Raw genomic sequence first — 16,452 nt, 5'->3', positions numbered from 1 at the left:
ACACAGTGCGCAGAGCAGTCATCCTTAGCCCCTTTTTACGGCAAACCGGGAGGGTATTGCTGACACCAGCTTCGTTAGTCTCTCTCCTTGCTGTTCGTCCGTTCAGCTGCTCGCGGAAATGGGGAGGAGTTTGTGGGGGAAAGCACAGGTTCCTTCAAACCTCAAACTGCAGGGTTTTTACTTAGACTATCCACGGGGGAGCCTCTCGGTGTACTTAGCCGGATGGCAAAGGACTCATGATATTGCCGAGGACCCGGAGTTACTTATGTCGACGGCCAATGGGTGTCTTATTTAATCGATTCTAATCAAACCATCAATCTCTGCTACCAAGTGTGCCGCAGGGACCCCAGCCGGCCCATAGAACTGGGGGTTTCCCAAACAGCACTTTAAGATGAGTAGCAGCAGCACCCTTGAGATGGATGGGGATGCAGATTAATACTCTCGCATCAAATCAATAATGACAACTCAATAGTTTGGCAAAGGGAGTCCGTTTAATGACAAGTACAAAAAACGGGGAGTTCATGAATATCCGCAATCGCTTGATCTTCCTTCTCGCTTCAACTCCAATTAATTTCAGAAAGTATTTATACCAAAAATTCATCACTACTGACGTGTAACTCTTAAAACTTTAGCATGCAACTCTATTGGTTCTAGGAAGGTAACTTAATATAGGGACTATATCTGTATATGGTAACTGGGAGAGGGGATTGGATAAACCATGTCAGTTGGGGCACCTCAGCCCTTCCTTCAAAATGGCTACTGTAAACGTCACTAAAAGTACAACGTCTCATTGGTTCTACTAACTAAAGGACCCTAGATTACATGGTCCATTATGATTGGGTTGGCATCAACCCCACTCATACTTTTCCACTTGCTTAGCAGCGTGCAGAATAGCCGGCCAGGTGAGGGGGTTTGTCTGCACCCCCAGCTCCCCTCCAATTATTGCTACAATCAATCATCACTTCAGTGGTCATGTGTCAATTATTTCTTTGTAGTTGGCCTCGAGTTTGCTTCTTGGTCTGGGAAAGTTAAAGGCGTCCGTGCATGGCCAAGGTCCATGCGTAGATGGGAAAGTTTCATCCCCTCAGCTTGCCTGGTCACGTGATTCTTCATTGTCTTATTCTTCATGCAATTTCGTGTATTTAATTTAATTCTGCCAGTCGGCTGCCATCTGTGGCTTATCTTGACCTTTCTGAACAGGAACTCTGCTCTTCTTTTCATTAAATGCATCCACTGTTGAGCTATTTCAGCCAAAATGACCTTGGCTTCTTGGCATGATGGTCTTCGTCTGAGTTTCTTTCTGACTTTTATTCTCGATTTGTTTGCTGCAAAACTCTCCTCTTGAGACCTTTGGTTGATTCTGCTCTTGTGCATAGTGGAACTATACTTATATAAAGTGTTCCCTGAGGTAGATATATATATAGGTGGCGCTTGCCGCAATCTATCTTACTACTAAGCATAAGCAAGCCTCACGATTTCTGTGCTTCTTGCGGTTACTTTGCATATGTACACGTTTAAACTAACTGAATGTCTTCATCGTGCATGTGGCATAATTTCTGACATCTTGACATCACTTATTTCACTTTAGGCTAAGGATGTCACTTATCCATAGTGTTTCGTCTCTTTTCATCATTCATAGTTCATCATATCTTCTATATGTGAGTCAGTCCGGGTTCTTATGATGTCATCATTCGTCTTCCTTCAGCATCTTTTTAGCTTCTTCAGGTATTACATTCTGACAGTCGTCATTCTGTCTCATTTGTCGATATGGTTTTCTCAATGGGTACCTTACTATCCAGGTTTTCTTAGGTGTCGGTACATCAACAGGTGCTGTTCTTCTGATAGGTACTGGACAGATCCCAACTGTGGCTCTCTGCTGGTTTATTTTTTCATCATACGTCACATATTTCGGCGTGAATGTTCCTGGTACTTCAAAATGGGCGGTTGGAGTGCGAATCATGTTTGGTACCTCCTCTAGAAGGTGATCTCAGATTCTTGCATCTGATGGTGAATTTATGTTCAGTCGCTCCTTAACAGGACTACTAGTTTTACCTATATAGAGTTTTCCACACGGACACTTAAATGACACCTGAAGAGAGGCAAGTGGCAAAATCTCTGATCTTGATTTTTTTTTGCCTGTTTGGGGATGAGATATAGTATCCCCTTTAGTCACGTTGTTACAGCGCGTGCAGTTCAAGCATGGAAAGGTTTACCTTTTTCTTTGTTTTTAACACCAATTGTTTGTCCTTAGCCGGTCTTTCTACGTTGACTAATCTATCTCTTAGATTGCGTCCTCTTTTTGAGTGCCATCATAGGTGCTTTCGGAATAATCTCTGCAAATTTGGGTCATTATGGAGGATATTCCAATGTTTCCTAATGGTTTTACTAATCTGGAAACATGATGTGAACATTTGGAGTGGGGTTTCCTTATCCTTTACTTTCGGAGTCAAAAGTTGTTTGTGGGTTATAGTGTTGGTTCTCCTCATGGCCTTTTCCAGTATGTTTCCTGGATATCCCCTTGTCTCAAATCGATCAATAAGTTGGGAGCACTCTAGGTCAAGGCCTGCTGGATCGGAGATAAGCCAGGCACCACGACTTTGGTACGTGGCACGCAGCTCGACAAAATGGCCACCACACCAGACAAGATGGCAGCTTGTCCGATACCCCCTCTAGCAGAGCGGGTGGAGGAACGAGGCCCAAGGTGGGACTGGTGTCAACCAGGTACGTGGCCTACAGTTTATCCACCAGCAGCGCAGGGCAGGTTTCCCCTGCACCCTAGACAGAGCATGCCCCGGCTCCCGCAGCCACTCCGTCAATATCACCTGCCACCTCTTCAGCCTCCAAAGACGGGTTCTTCGAAAGGTTCCTAGCGCTGATGCAAACCTCCCAGATGGGGGCCATCCTTCGGGAAACTATCAGGGACATGCTCCCGCCTGCCCTCCCACCGGCACCCATAGTCATTCCTACATTGGCTCCGGTGCCTCAGGCCCAAGCACAGTCCACGCTGCCCCTGACGGCTTCCCCGATTCCGGCACCCCCGCAGGCAGTTCCACAACAGCCCCCGCAGCAGCCACCGTCTCCGGTCTCCACACTGCATCTCACGGCGCCCAGTACCCCTCCACCTGATCCGGATCCTCCGAGCACTCAGGTGAACACAGACGAGGAGGATCCTGACACGCCATCCTCAGCCAAGGCCTTCACGAGCACCTGGTAGCACTGGCAGAATATTTGGGCCTTCCTCAGCCTGAGGTCGAACAGCCTGAGGAGCGGGTCTTAGCAGACGTCCTCACCCTAATACCCCCTACCAAGACGAGTATCCCGATGCAGGACGACGTTGTTGCCCTGGCCAAAAAGGGGTGGCTCAAGCCGCACTCGGCCCAGCCTGTCAATCAGCGCCTCGATGCCAAGTACAGGCAGATGGAGGGGGATACACTCTTGCTTTCGGCGCATCCTCAACCGCACTCTTCAGTGATCCCTGCAGCATCACTCTACGCCAAGCCTCAGTCGCCCTCGGCTTCCTCGACACTGCTAGGCAAGGAGAAGATCTGGGAGGCGTACGGGTAAAAGCTGTACTCCAACGCCTCTTTACTCCTGCATCAAGCCAACGCTGATGCCATGCTGGCAGCCATTAACCAAAAGCTCTGGTGGGAAATTGCGGACTTCCTCCTGGAACTTCCGGCACACAGCCGAGCTCCCTTCAAGGCGGGACTAGGAGAAGCCAGGCTGGTTGCGCAGGACACCATGGAGTCCACGGTGGCCCATATTGATACCAATGGCCGGGCCATATGCATCGCCACGGACATGAGAAGGACGGCCTGGCTCTGGGCTACGAAGTTTAACCCTGATGTCCAGGAACACACATTGGACCTTCCATTCGAGGGTAGTGATCTCTTCCACTCCACCACGGATGAAGAATTAGATAAAAAGAACAGCTCACAAACCGCAAAGTCTTTATTTATTCTTATGAAGGCCACGCCCAAGGCATACACCCAGTCACATCAACGCTCCGACAAGGGGCGGGCGTCTGTAGAGTTCCGGGGCTTCCAAGAACGGAAGTCAAGATAACCTGACCGTTCCCCGAGTCAGCACCGGAGGAAACAACTAAAGGGGGTGGGGAATCGAGGGCTTTTTCCAACCCGCCTCCTCCGCAACAGCCTCAGAGGGAAAAAAAGCATGACACGCCCCTTTGGGTCCATGTGTCTCCGGTGGGGGGCAGGCTTGGCTTTCACGTGCAATTTTGGCGCCAAACGTTTTCGGACCCCTGGATCCTCTCGGTAGTATCCACGAGGTACTGCCTGCCAGTCCCTTCTTCTCCTCCCTCTTCCCCTCCTCTCCCACAGATTGGAACAGCAACTCTGTTGGCAGAGGCCCGATGGCTCGTCGAGAGCGAGGCAGTGGAGGAAGTCCCAGCCTCCCAGCGAGGTTTGGGCTTCTACTCCAGGATTTTCGCCATACACAAGAAGAACCAGGCTGTCCTGAAAGTTGTGTTGGACCTTTCCACCCTCAACCTCTCCCCTCCTCTACAAAAATTCAAGATGGTTACCCCAGCACTCATTGCGGAGACACTGAGCAGCGGAGACTGGATGTGCTCCCTGTATCTGAAGGACGCGTTTCTACTTGTACCTATTTGGCACCCACATCGGTCCTTTCTACGGTTCAGGATCATGGGCTGTCATTTCCAATACAAGGTTTCTATCCTTCGGCCTCAACTCGGACCCCAGGGTATTTACCAGATTGATGAATGCCATGACAGCCCTCCTCAGGTCCACCACGTGTACCCATACCTCCTCCGGGCTTCAGCATAGGAGGGCATTCTCCACACCTCCTCCGCACTTACGAGCACACTACACGACCTGGGGTTTACAATCAATCTCAAGACGTCTCGGCTGCTACCCACGCAGAGCCTGACCTTCCTGGGCCTCATCTGGGACACCGGCTCCGAGAGAGTCTTTTCCTCAGCGGACAAGATCACGGCTATCAAGAGAGCCACCACTCACTTCCTCTCCAGGACAGTGACTTTGGCCTGGTGGTTCTGTTAGGCAAAATCAACTGCAGTACCGTTAGGGAACACTACAGACAATTAAGACTACAAGTGGTAGTACAATTTCACCTTTGGTACAAACCCGTACTACGCAGTAAAGTAGTAGCGATGGCTGAGCAGCCAGGCTGATCTCAAGAGCAAATGAGCACTAATAGGGATTACACAAAGGACTACAGTTACTGTGACTCAAGCAAACACTGACTCAAGGTTTCTGGTTAAAAAATATAAGTACATTTATTTTTAAACCATCTGTTCACAAAACACTTCACTTCTATTAAACAAAACCACACTCTAAAATACACACAACCAATTCCTTTGGTTTAGGTCAATTCAACGTAAGTACATTAGGATTTGACAGACCGGTGTTGTGAAACAAAAGACATTACCAGGGGTTAAGAAGCGCTCACTTTTTGACAGTGTCGATCTTACGAAAGAAAAGCGTACCCGCGGGAAGAAATGTAACTGTAGTCAAACACACTTGGCACATTCAATAAAAACCAGGGAGTAGTGGATAAAAATCATAGGCAATACTTTTGTCAAGGCACTAGAATCAGAGGACGTGTTCTAAGATACAGATAAAGTCAATAGGCCTGCGCCAGTGTCAAATGAAGCAGGGCTCTGTTGTCAAGGATCAGACAGTTAGAACAGTTCGAGATTAACGTTGCCAGGAGTACTTGGATATTGTCAAAGGGAGGCAAAGGTTATAAGAGGGAAGGAAGAAAGAACAAGCCTTTGGAAAGGAAAAGGTTCACAACGATTCCTCAAGGTCAGACAGAGAGAACGACCAAATGGACACAGTACCTTATTCAAATGAAGAAAGCTAGTGCTATGGCAGTTGTTCCTGGTAGTTCCTGCAGACTTAAGGTTCCTGGAGCTTCAGTCGTGGGGACAAGGACGACGTCTGGAGCGATCTGCACTACCCCGGGATGAGGTCAGCAGCAGCAAAGCAACAGTGAATAAAAGGTGCGCAGAGGGCTCTTCTGATGGCTATCCGGACCTCTACAGCTCAGTGCAGTGATATCAACCCAGGAGAGGATTCTCTGTCTGTAGAAGGTGAGCTGGTTGATCCCACCAGGTTCAAGGGAAGAAGACTCCGGACTGGATCTTCTCTGTCGTTAAAGGGTAGATAGCTCAGGACTGCAGCAGAGCTTCACCGTGATCCATGAGTTCCAGCAGCCGTCTTCTTCACCACTTCTCTTCGGTTCTTGTAGTTCCAGTGGCGACTCTGACTTCCAGCCCAAGAGTCCTGCCTTTTTTTGTCCCAAAATCCCCCATTCACACAGCCTGGCTGTCAATCACACAGCAGGGGGTTGTCCAGTGAAACACTGGTGTATAGGCACGTTACAAATGCCATAACATAGCCCGGACAACCACCTCAGCCAATGGACACAAAGTGCGACTTGGGTCTCCAAGGAGACTCTGTGCCGGGGGTTACTAAACCCCTCCCTCACATTCAGCCCACCTAGACACCCAGACGTCAAAGGAGGGCTTCTTCGCAGAAGCCCGCCAAAGGACGGCGAACAAAGAAGGCAAACCTGGTTTGCCGTGCAAAGTAAAACACAAGAAGGATGTTAACAAAAAGAAATGGCGACTAAACCCGACCGGAGCCAAAATAAAATGTATTTGGTCAAGCGTGTTTATGTTCAAGGCTAATACAATAGCCTAAAACAGTACCACGTTTATATAGTATAATCGCGGTAGAAATGTTAGGGTAGATACCACTGCCACCAGCCAAGTCTTAGTGTTAAGGGAGCGAAACAAGGCTCCAGGAGGTACAGACAAAAAAGGGGTCAGAGTTAACCCTTTCCAATACTCCATGTAAGATGGGGTGTACTGGGTCTGTAATTTAAAGTGACTATATAAAGTTAATGGTAACTTTACCTGTTTCTGGGGGACAGTAGTCAGCCCCAGAAAAATGGAGTCAGTGGGAAGTCTGAGACAACCCTGTGTCACTGCACTGAAGGTGCTGTGTAACACACACAAAAAGTTGGGCTCATGGAGTGGTCTGGCTCCAGAGCCCAAGATCACACAAAAAGTAGAAATACACATAGCAAAACACATGTAAGAGTGGGAAAAAGGTTCACACTCTTACCAGGTGGAAAAAATAAACCCCAGAAATCCAGCAAAGCTGCTGAGGGGCTCACTAGGTAAGGGAAATTAGCCATAAATGAGACTTCTCCCTAACAATTGTGTTCAGTGATCTAGTGGTAATTATGAATATTTGCGAGGATTGCCTTAGGGGAGGGGTGAGTGATGGGCCCATCAGTTGTGATTCATAGAGGACACTTGTCGTGTAATGTTGATTAAGGGTTGGAAAAGTGTGGGAGGGGGTGAACATTCAAGTTGTTTCTGTTTTCAGCAAACACCGAGGGTGTGTGGGTTTGTTGCATGTAATTAAGTGGTCAGATTAGGATATTGAATGCAACATAAAAATTGGCATAATGTATAGGTAAGAATGAGGTTAAGTTGGTGACTTCTTTTTGGGAGGTATTCAGTTTAGTTGACATAAATCTAGCCAGTCGTCCATAAAATAATTATTGTGAACCGTTCCTCGGTAGGCGACAACTATTGAGGTGGATGTTTTCTGGTGGGGCAGTCTTAAACCAAGTGTATTCGAAAGAGTGATGAGGTTGATTGACAGACTTTGTGGAGAATGGTCTGCAAGATGACCACTGTAACACCACCACCCTTTTTTGATTCTCTGTTTCTATGAGCAATCTTGAAATCAAGTGGAAGGATGGTATATATGCAGGTGGCAAGATTATCTGAAAAGCAAGGTTCTGTGTGCCAAATATGGGGAGGACAGTAGTTTGTGGATAGTGTTGTGGACTGCCAAGCGGACATTATCAGTGTGGCATGGCCCATTCCCTGGCCTTGCCAAGAGGGGATGGAAACCCCTCTCAACTAGGGGTGGTAGGCATGCCAGGGAGAACTCCAGAACCAGTCTTTCCCCCTGAGGAGGAATGCAGCTGTTGAGAGGGCCCCAGTCCCTGCCCCTGTGCCAGTATATTTCTGTACCGCACAGTTTTGTACCACTCCATATATCATAAGCAGGATGCTTGGCAGAGTTTGATTCTTTTAACAGAGATATTGTGGCAGAAGACAGTGATGCCAAAAACAAGAGAATCTGCAGCAGCCAACCGACACCACACACAAATGGAGCCTCCTCCCTACTGCAGTACCCAGCAAGAGGGAGAGCCACACTGGGTAGATGGCACTCATGCGACTGCGGTAAAAGCAGCGGTTCGCTCCAAAATACACTGCCGAGCACCCGGCTGGCTTGCACCGAGGACCAAAACCTAGACTACCCAGGATTTGGAAAAGGGCCAGAGACTCCAAACAGAGGCTTACCAACATGGGGCAACTCCTGCCAGAGACCATCTAACACGAACTTGCACTTGGCAAAACACGGGCTGCCATTGCTGAATCACGGTGGACCCCCGCTGAGGAAAGGTGGCGGGGCGTAACCTGCAATTTATCCATGTTTTTCTTTGTAACACCACCTGGGAGAGGAAAGCAGGATTAGATTAAACAGGGCCAGACACCCAATAGGTAGAAGGCAACAGGAATAAAGAAGTTGTGGATTGTTGGGTGGAGATGTGCGACTAAGAGACCTGCAGGAGAAATTATGGTTGGGGTGATTTCTAAATCAGGTGAGCGTGCTAGAGTAACGAGTGTGGGCAGGTGAGGAAGTGTAGGAAGTGACTGTGACGAGTGAGAGAGAGAGTCAGGGTGGGAGTAGTAGTGTGGAGGAGGGTTTAGTAGTGTTGAGGAGGGAGTGGTAGTGTAGAGGCAGAAGTAGTGTACAGGAGGGGAGTATTAGTGGGGAAGAGGAAAGTGGTAGTGTGTAGGACGTATAGAAGAACAAGAGACATCATAGGAACAGAGAAGGGGAGAGAAGAGTCAAAAATGGAGTGAATTTGGAGGAGGAGAGTAGTGAAAGACAGAGGGAAAATGTGCACATGATGGAAAAGATAGTTGGGCAGAATGTGAGGCTTGGGGTGTTTCTTGTGCCATCTGTGATATTAGCATGAGTTTGAAAATGTTGAAGTCTGGGTTGGGTGTTTGGGCTTTGAAGGGGCAGGTTTTGGTGGTAGTCCCCGGTTGGTTTGGGGAATATGGGAAAGGGGAGAACAGGCAGTATTGTTTCTTTTTCTTTTGCATGTTCAGCTGGTATAATTCTGAGTCATTAAATAATTAGAAGCGCACTCAAATTAGAATGAGCATTCTAGTCTGGCACTGACATACTAATCCTGGGAAGAAATGGAAATATAAAATAATTACTAGATTGAAAGCGTTACTAGATTTTCTAGACCCAATAATTCAAAAGTAATACCACATCTTTTAGGCTTGCTCCTTTTTTACGCACTGTAACAAGAAAAGACAGTAAAATGCCTAGATTGTCTCTTAAAGGTCAAGCCATGTATAAACATTTTCAATGTCATGAGTTGATGAAATGATCTGTCATTTTAGAGAAAATGTTAGCAAGGGAGAAGAACTGTTCGTCTCGGAATCAACCATAACTGTTTGCTTTTAAAAACGACTCCTCCAACATATCCCAAAAAAGAACACCAAAAGTATACATCTCTCAGTATAGACTGCGTTTGTCCACTAATTTTACTTACAGGAAAACTTGATCATTGTTGGACTGAAGTTGCCAAGCTTTACTGGCCATATGCATTTGCAAGTATCATTAAATGGGAGTTGTGGCGGGTCAAGCGGACGCGGCAGGCACTTTAAGGACATTTTCCAAGACATGTTTGTTAAAGAATGAGAATACGGCCTAACTTTCCCTATCACTCTGGGGTATTCCCTACCTATATTACTAACTAAGGTGCTCACCAGCTGTCAGTAAATATCCAAAGGAATACGTCTGCTATCCAAAACGAATCCTAACTGACCATACCACTATTTTAACTAAGGTCAATTGAATGACTCCCTTCTCCTGATTGCGTTTTGCACATGTCGTCTTTTCTTTAGAGTTCTTGCTAATATGCAGTTTTTAGATAGTCTCTCGTTGTTCTCTGTATCAGTTCATGAAGCTCCGTCTTGGGACTGTTAGCTTTTCTCTCCTCTTTAGTATGGGCTTTCCTTGCCCTTTTTCAAATCCTTCGATATGTGTAAAATAATTTTGAGTAATCTTGTAGTGTGTTCATTCCTGTAGGGTTTTTGCTTTCTGGGTAATTGTAGTTCACCTTTTCCTGATATGGCCTGTCTTGTATATTGTTTATCCTAAGGGCTTTGCTGGCATTCAGTTCATAGTTTACTCTGTTATCTTCCACTCTTTACTTCTTGGATAACGGGTTCCTTTCCCCTCTTCCCAGGGTAGTGATACCCAAATTCTATTGCTCTCCCTCTTCAGGGTTTCTATGATTCTCTTTCTCACATTAATACAGTTCAAGTAAGTTTTCATTACTTGTCCCGAGACAAGTCTCTCTGATTAAATAATGAGTCCCTTTTAGCTTCCCGGTCTTCATGTTCTCCCCGTTACCTTCAAAATTACAGGGGAACGTCTCCGGGCCCGTAGATGCTTGGGATGTTCTCCTTCCTTCCGTTTCCATGTCTGGAAGCTTTCCGCGGTATCCACTTCTTGCGACTCTCTCTGCGCCTAGATAGTGCTATGGGTACGAAGACCATTTGTTTCTTCTTCTCGGGTGGTGTCGGCATTGTTGAATGGGCAGCCTGCCCACCACAATTCCTTCGTGGTCACGCCACCACTGAGTTTTGCACTCGAGCCATCTCAGTCTCTCGCCTCTGGCATATGCCAGGCCTCCAGCATTTCCTTCTCCTGTTCAGAGCAGTTGTGAACCACGCTGGCTTTGCGTCTCGCTTCAGCCCCACCTCGTTCAAGTGTTACTCTCTCTCTCGCACGCGCGTGTTCAGTGTGTCCTCCCTCTTCAACCTACTTATCACAGTTGATTGGAGATTTTTATTTAAATTTAAAGAGACGACTTTAATGTTTGTATGATGTTTTTGTATTTGTTATTTTGGAAAGGTTCTGCATGAAATTGTTTTATGTAATTGAACCAAATACAAATAAAAAAAAGATACAACTTCTTTGTCTTTCTGCAATGGAATGAGATAACTTTCTCTTCAGCCAAGTCTTGGAACTTGTAATTATCTTGTGTATTAGATAGTCCCATATATGCCATCAAGTGGAGTGGGTTAGGGAGTTCCTCACAGGAACAGTAGTCCTTGTCCCCTAGTCCCCTAATGGGTAGTCTCTCCCTGTGAGGTCCCACTTGCCTCGACCCCTAGGGGGGGTGTTGCAGAGCTGGCTCACCTCTATAGCCTCACATATGGGGGTGAGAGGGGGTGGCACCCCCTTGGGGAGAAGGGACGAAATTCCCTCGATTCGTCAGAGTATAGACTGTCGAGACAACAGCAATGGCTGCATGTAGCGTGTGTCATGCAGAACTCTTACACTTGCGGACATTGAAAAGAACATATTACAGCATTTATATGTGGAGACTGTGATGCTGGAAATGCATTGGAGGGACAGGGCCTCCCTGTCCTTGTCCCGTTGTCCTTTTTCATTTGTGTTCTGTATTGTTTTCTGCCCAGGAGTCCATGTGGGACTCCTAGCAGTGCAGCTCTTTCTGTTTTTGGTTTGGTGTACAGACCCCTGGGGTACCTGTATGGCACCCATGGGTGGGGGTGCAACCCTGTGCCCCCAGTATATGTTTTTGGGCACCTGTGTGTGGCCCACAGAGCAGGGTATGGGCTGGTGGCAGCTCCATGCTGAATTTGACAGGTGCTCAGAGTATCCTCCATTTTGGAATACCCAGGCCCTGCCATTGGAATCAGTTGATTGCTGATAGGAAACAAGATGGCCCCTGTGGCCTCTTGCTTTCTATTACATGTTACCTTGTTTCCCAAAGTCCTGGGAAGCCCTGACTCTGTCTCTTCCCCCTGACTGGCTGTTGGGTTGTCAACTACATACACAATAAATGGGGAAGAGAGGTCGACACTCTCCCCCGAACCACAGAAGCCGAATGAAGCCGACCTTCCCATTGTAGTTGGCACAGGTACCTGATAGATAGAAAACAGGACACCGTGTGGCAGCCATTGGAGGGAAGAGGGTTAGGGAGAGGTTGTGGACAGGGTGGGGGATCTTAGGAACACCGGATAGAGGATGAGGGGGAACCTAGTTTGGATAGGACTGGGGAAGCAATAGGGAAAGAACCCTATACTGCCTTGTACCTTATAATACCATCAACCATGTATTTCCTTGTCTCATAACATACACCTTTACTACACCTTGATACATGTACCTATTTCACCATCTGACATGAACAATATGCATAGCGAGCAAGATGAGACATACAACTGGCAATGTTCCCATTATGAAAGACATAACACATGGCCCTCTGGGCTGGCGTAAGCAACACTTACAAACACTGAACATATCTGGTGGTGAACATGTAAACATAAAGAATTTGCCGTTTGCACACTCTACTCATGTATTTTCCCCAACAAGAACCTAGTTAGCAGCACTGGGTAATGGGGGACATGAGGCACCTCAAGCGTTAATGAACGTGTACTCCCTAAACAAACACAGGTCGAGTTCTGTCATACAGGGGTGTGTTGAATTGCACAAAGGACCTGCGGTGATCCTGTGGAGTTCTAAAATGCTACTATGAGGAAATCACAGAAGCACCATGAGAACAATGCCAGTTCGTACAAATAATAATGCTCGTGCTGAGCGCAATACACTTTGCCCTTCATTAGAGCCCCTCCCGCACTTATCTCAAGTCCGGAAGGCTCCCGAGCCTTCCCGGACGTAGTATGATGTTGCCCGTAGCAGCCGCCGTGATTTCTTCACTCGCCACTGCAAAACTCACGCCTGCCGCTTCCAGCCAACAGCGGGATCCATATGTGGGCGTCTCCCTCGTTCCTCCGACTCAGCTCCACATCGAAAACAAAATAAGCCACACCTGCCGTGTGCCGTTGGCTCCTCATAAACTGTTGCTAAGCAGGGTCAGCTGGCCACGCGCGCGCACGGCTGGTGACTACACAGTCTTCCTAATTACTGCTGGGAAATGTAGTTTTTCCATGTGTTTTTAGGCCCTATCCCTTTCTGGGTCCATGAAACACTCCCCTCTTGCTCCAACCCTTATTCCTGACGTGGGTGGAAGTTCCATATATGGTGGTGTTGTGAAGGCCAGGCCAGACTGGCTGGAGCCTTCCCAGTGACTATATGTTGTGGGTACACCCTGTGGGTGGGACCTGGGGTGTATGGAGTGTGTGACCAATACGCACTTCTTGTTGTGGATGTCTGGTTTCTGGTGTTTGACACAATGACTGAGACAGCCTTGCCCGAAACTGGTATGAATGCAGTGTGTAGTGTTGAATGGCTGGGTACTTGTCCCAATACACATTCCTTGTTGTGACTGTCTGAGACAGAGGAGTATGGCCTGAATGCACTGTATGCCCGATTGGCTGACTGACTGCTGACTGTGACCCAGCAGAATGAATGGGAGATCAACTAGTATCAGAAGCTGAAGTTGAAACTGATGCTTAATCTCGAAGCCAAGCCTGAAGAAGGTGGTGGACTGCTGTCTCCCTTCACCGAAAGCCGTCAAGACTGATCCAAGATCCAAGAGAGGACCTGGTTAGGCACCCTCTTCCCATGCTCCGAGGGACCATCGAGCACTGCTAACCTTCGCCAAAGCGCCCTGGAAGTCAGACCCTCGACAGGCTGCCGACTGGAAATTGGGACCGCCGAGGAGAACGAAGATAAGCACCGGACATTCCATCCACTGTCGTCGCCCAGGGTTCACAGGTTTGTGTAACCGCTGAAGGCCCGTCCAAGCCGTGTTGCACAGAAGAGGGGACCGCTTGACGCCGTGCCACCGACGACCGGAGCCGCACGCTCCTTTGCCTAAGACTTTTTGATTCACAGACGCGCTCATCCGCACCGTCGCCCACCTTATCCCGCCAGAGAAGGCCAGGTCGTCGACGCACAGAGGAGCATCCGCCGGTGGGTTTCCCGCCACCCAACGACCATAGAGACGCCGGACGACTCGGCGCCCTTGCTGGGCCACAGTTCTACACAAACTCTTTGCGGTCCTGAACTATTGACATCGAGGTGCCTCACACGCCTCTTCCTTGCAGGACGTCTTCAAATCATCGTCGACGAGCACCGCTGGGACCTAAGCCAAGTTCACTTTCTTCGCGGGATCTTGACGATCCGTGGCTCCTGCTTTAAAGGGAGCCGCTCAAGAAGGATCCGTAGACGACTCGTCGTTGAACTCTGCTATTCCAGGTACATTGGGGTGGTAGAAACATTATAGAAGGAAATAAGACTTACTGTCATCACAGCATTGATGGATGTTACTCATTTTGTGTGTCATGTTCAGGTGTGCACTAAGACTCAAGAGGACCAAGGGGACAAACCATGCAGAGTAATAAAAGTGCCTAGCTGGTGTCCACAGGTGGGGGACGTCAGCATGGGTCCTAGCTTCCTGGAGGGGCAACCTATCTTAAAGGCTTCATGGTGAGCAGGCAAAGAACATGTTTGCAGCCCTACAGCATGTGGACAGAGTGCAAGGGTTCAAACTGTGTAACTGTGTGGCTAGTGACGTTTATTGTCCACCTTTCCCATCGGCATGCTGGTGAGATGCAAGGGGAATCCCAAAGCAAATCCATAGACTGCTCCAAGGGTCAGGATCCAGTAGATGTTCAAGGGATAAAGGCACCAAAACAGGTTAGCAGGATACTCTGTTGTGGAGTAATTATCAACTAGCAAGGCCACCTATATGTAGGTATCTGTGAACCAACGAAAGAAAAGGGCCCTACTCAAGATGCCTGCCGCACATGCGAAGCAGTTGTGACTGCTGGGTAATGCAGACTGCTGGCGTGCTCTGCTGCACCCCAGGAGACGGTGGAGCGAGCCGTCAGTGCGTGAATGTGGGCCAAGTGAGGAGATACCGGCCTAGGCAGGTAAGCATGGAGGGGGTCGCACAGACAGGAATAACCCTGCTGGGCACAGAGGAGTCCTAAAGCTCCTAGTGCATCTCTTTCCTGCGGTGCAGGCAGCCCCATTGTGGTGTAGGGTGACCAACTAAAATAGCTCTGCAGGACACTTTAGATGCATTGGTTCATCAGAAGTAGTTTGTGAAACACGGTAATCCATGCAGCATCATTTACACCCGACTTTTCTTCACCCCCACCATCCACTTAGTTGCAAAAGGCATTTTTGCACATCACAAAGTAAATAACAAGACTATAGGACTGTTATGCATAAAGGGTTTGACTGGTTCGATTTTTTTTTTTCTTTTTTTTTTTTTTCTCAAGGTCTGTCTTGGGATTTCCGAGGCCCTATGCAACAAAACACATGCAGACTTATTAATTTAGATCTGTATTGACATAATCGGAAGTGACATCATAGAACATAACATTACAAGGTGCGTCATTCTTTGATACTCTAAAGCAGGGGTAAAAATGTCAAGTTGCAAACTACTAGCCAGCCAAAGAAATTCAATTGCTACATCAATTCACGCATACAATTAGCACACCAGTTCTTACTCGCCCATAGTCAATTATCACTAGCCAATGGCTAGTTGCGTGTGCACATTTTGAGCCCCACTCTAGAGCATTGTTGGAAGTGACATTAATATATATTTCCATGTATAAGTCGAGAGACAATTAGGTTTGTGGTATGCAATATATGAATTCGCAGTATTGTTCATATGTAACAACTAAAGTTTATTAAACCATGAAAGAGGATGTTTTAATATCAAAGGGTGCACACTAAACCACTTCAAGGGACTCCCAATTCTGGCAAATCCAGCAGAGTGGGATTGAATGATTTACCCAGGATCACACATGTTGCTTAAGTGATGAACCAGCATGTGATTTAAGTACTTGACCACATATCTTCATTACTATCATTCCTATAATTGTTGGTTTCATTTTGGGGTTTTAAGAGAGGAAATAATGGTTCATAGCAATACCTTGAAAAGTTCAAAAATCACATAAGAAACTAAACTGATTTTTTAAATATATATATTCTCTCTCTTCTCTCTCTCTCTCTCTCTCTCTCTCTCTCTCTCTCTCTCTCTCTTCTCTCTCTCTCTCTCTCTGTCTGTCTGTCTCTCTCTCTCTCCCTGTGTGTGTCTCTCTGTCTCTCTCTCTCTCTCTCTCTCTCTCTCTCTCTCTCTCTCTCTCTCTCTCTGTCGCTTGTGCTTTGCACCGTAATTCCTACTTCAGTCCTAGTTTGAAGTTCATTCAATGAACGGATATATATGATGATGTTACATGGTTGTTTGCGTTACCCAAATACCAACGCATTCGATTCCAGCTACTTTGAGTTGGAGCATTGAAATTGCGCAGCAGCATTATTGGTGTCCCGATCTACAGCCGAGGCAACGTCAACATAAGTGCCGTACGTGTAGGTCAGAAGCATG

At 47.4% G+C, this 16,452-nt stretch overlaps 1 protein-coding gene across 2 annotated transcripts in view; it reads left to right on the top strand.

Annotated features, from left to right (window-relative positions):
* INTS8 (integrator complex subunit 8) overlaps window positions 1-16,452 on the top strand; it is a 2,196,017-nt gene that overhangs the window by 1,769,600 nt on the left and 409,965 nt on the right. The window lies entirely within an intron of this gene.

The sequence above is a fragment of the Ambystoma mexicanum genome, chromosome 5q (assembly GCF_040938575.1).
Source record: "Ambystoma mexicanum isolate Mex_15411 chromosome 5q, UKY_AmexF1_1, whole genome shotgun sequence".
In the NCBI taxonomy this organism is placed as follows: domain Eukaryota; kingdom Metazoa; phylum Chordata; class Amphibia; order Caudata; family Ambystomatidae; genus Ambystoma; species Ambystoma mexicanum.
Note: the sequence above shows the minus strand (reverse complement) of the source record. Positions and strands in the feature narration are given on the sequence as shown.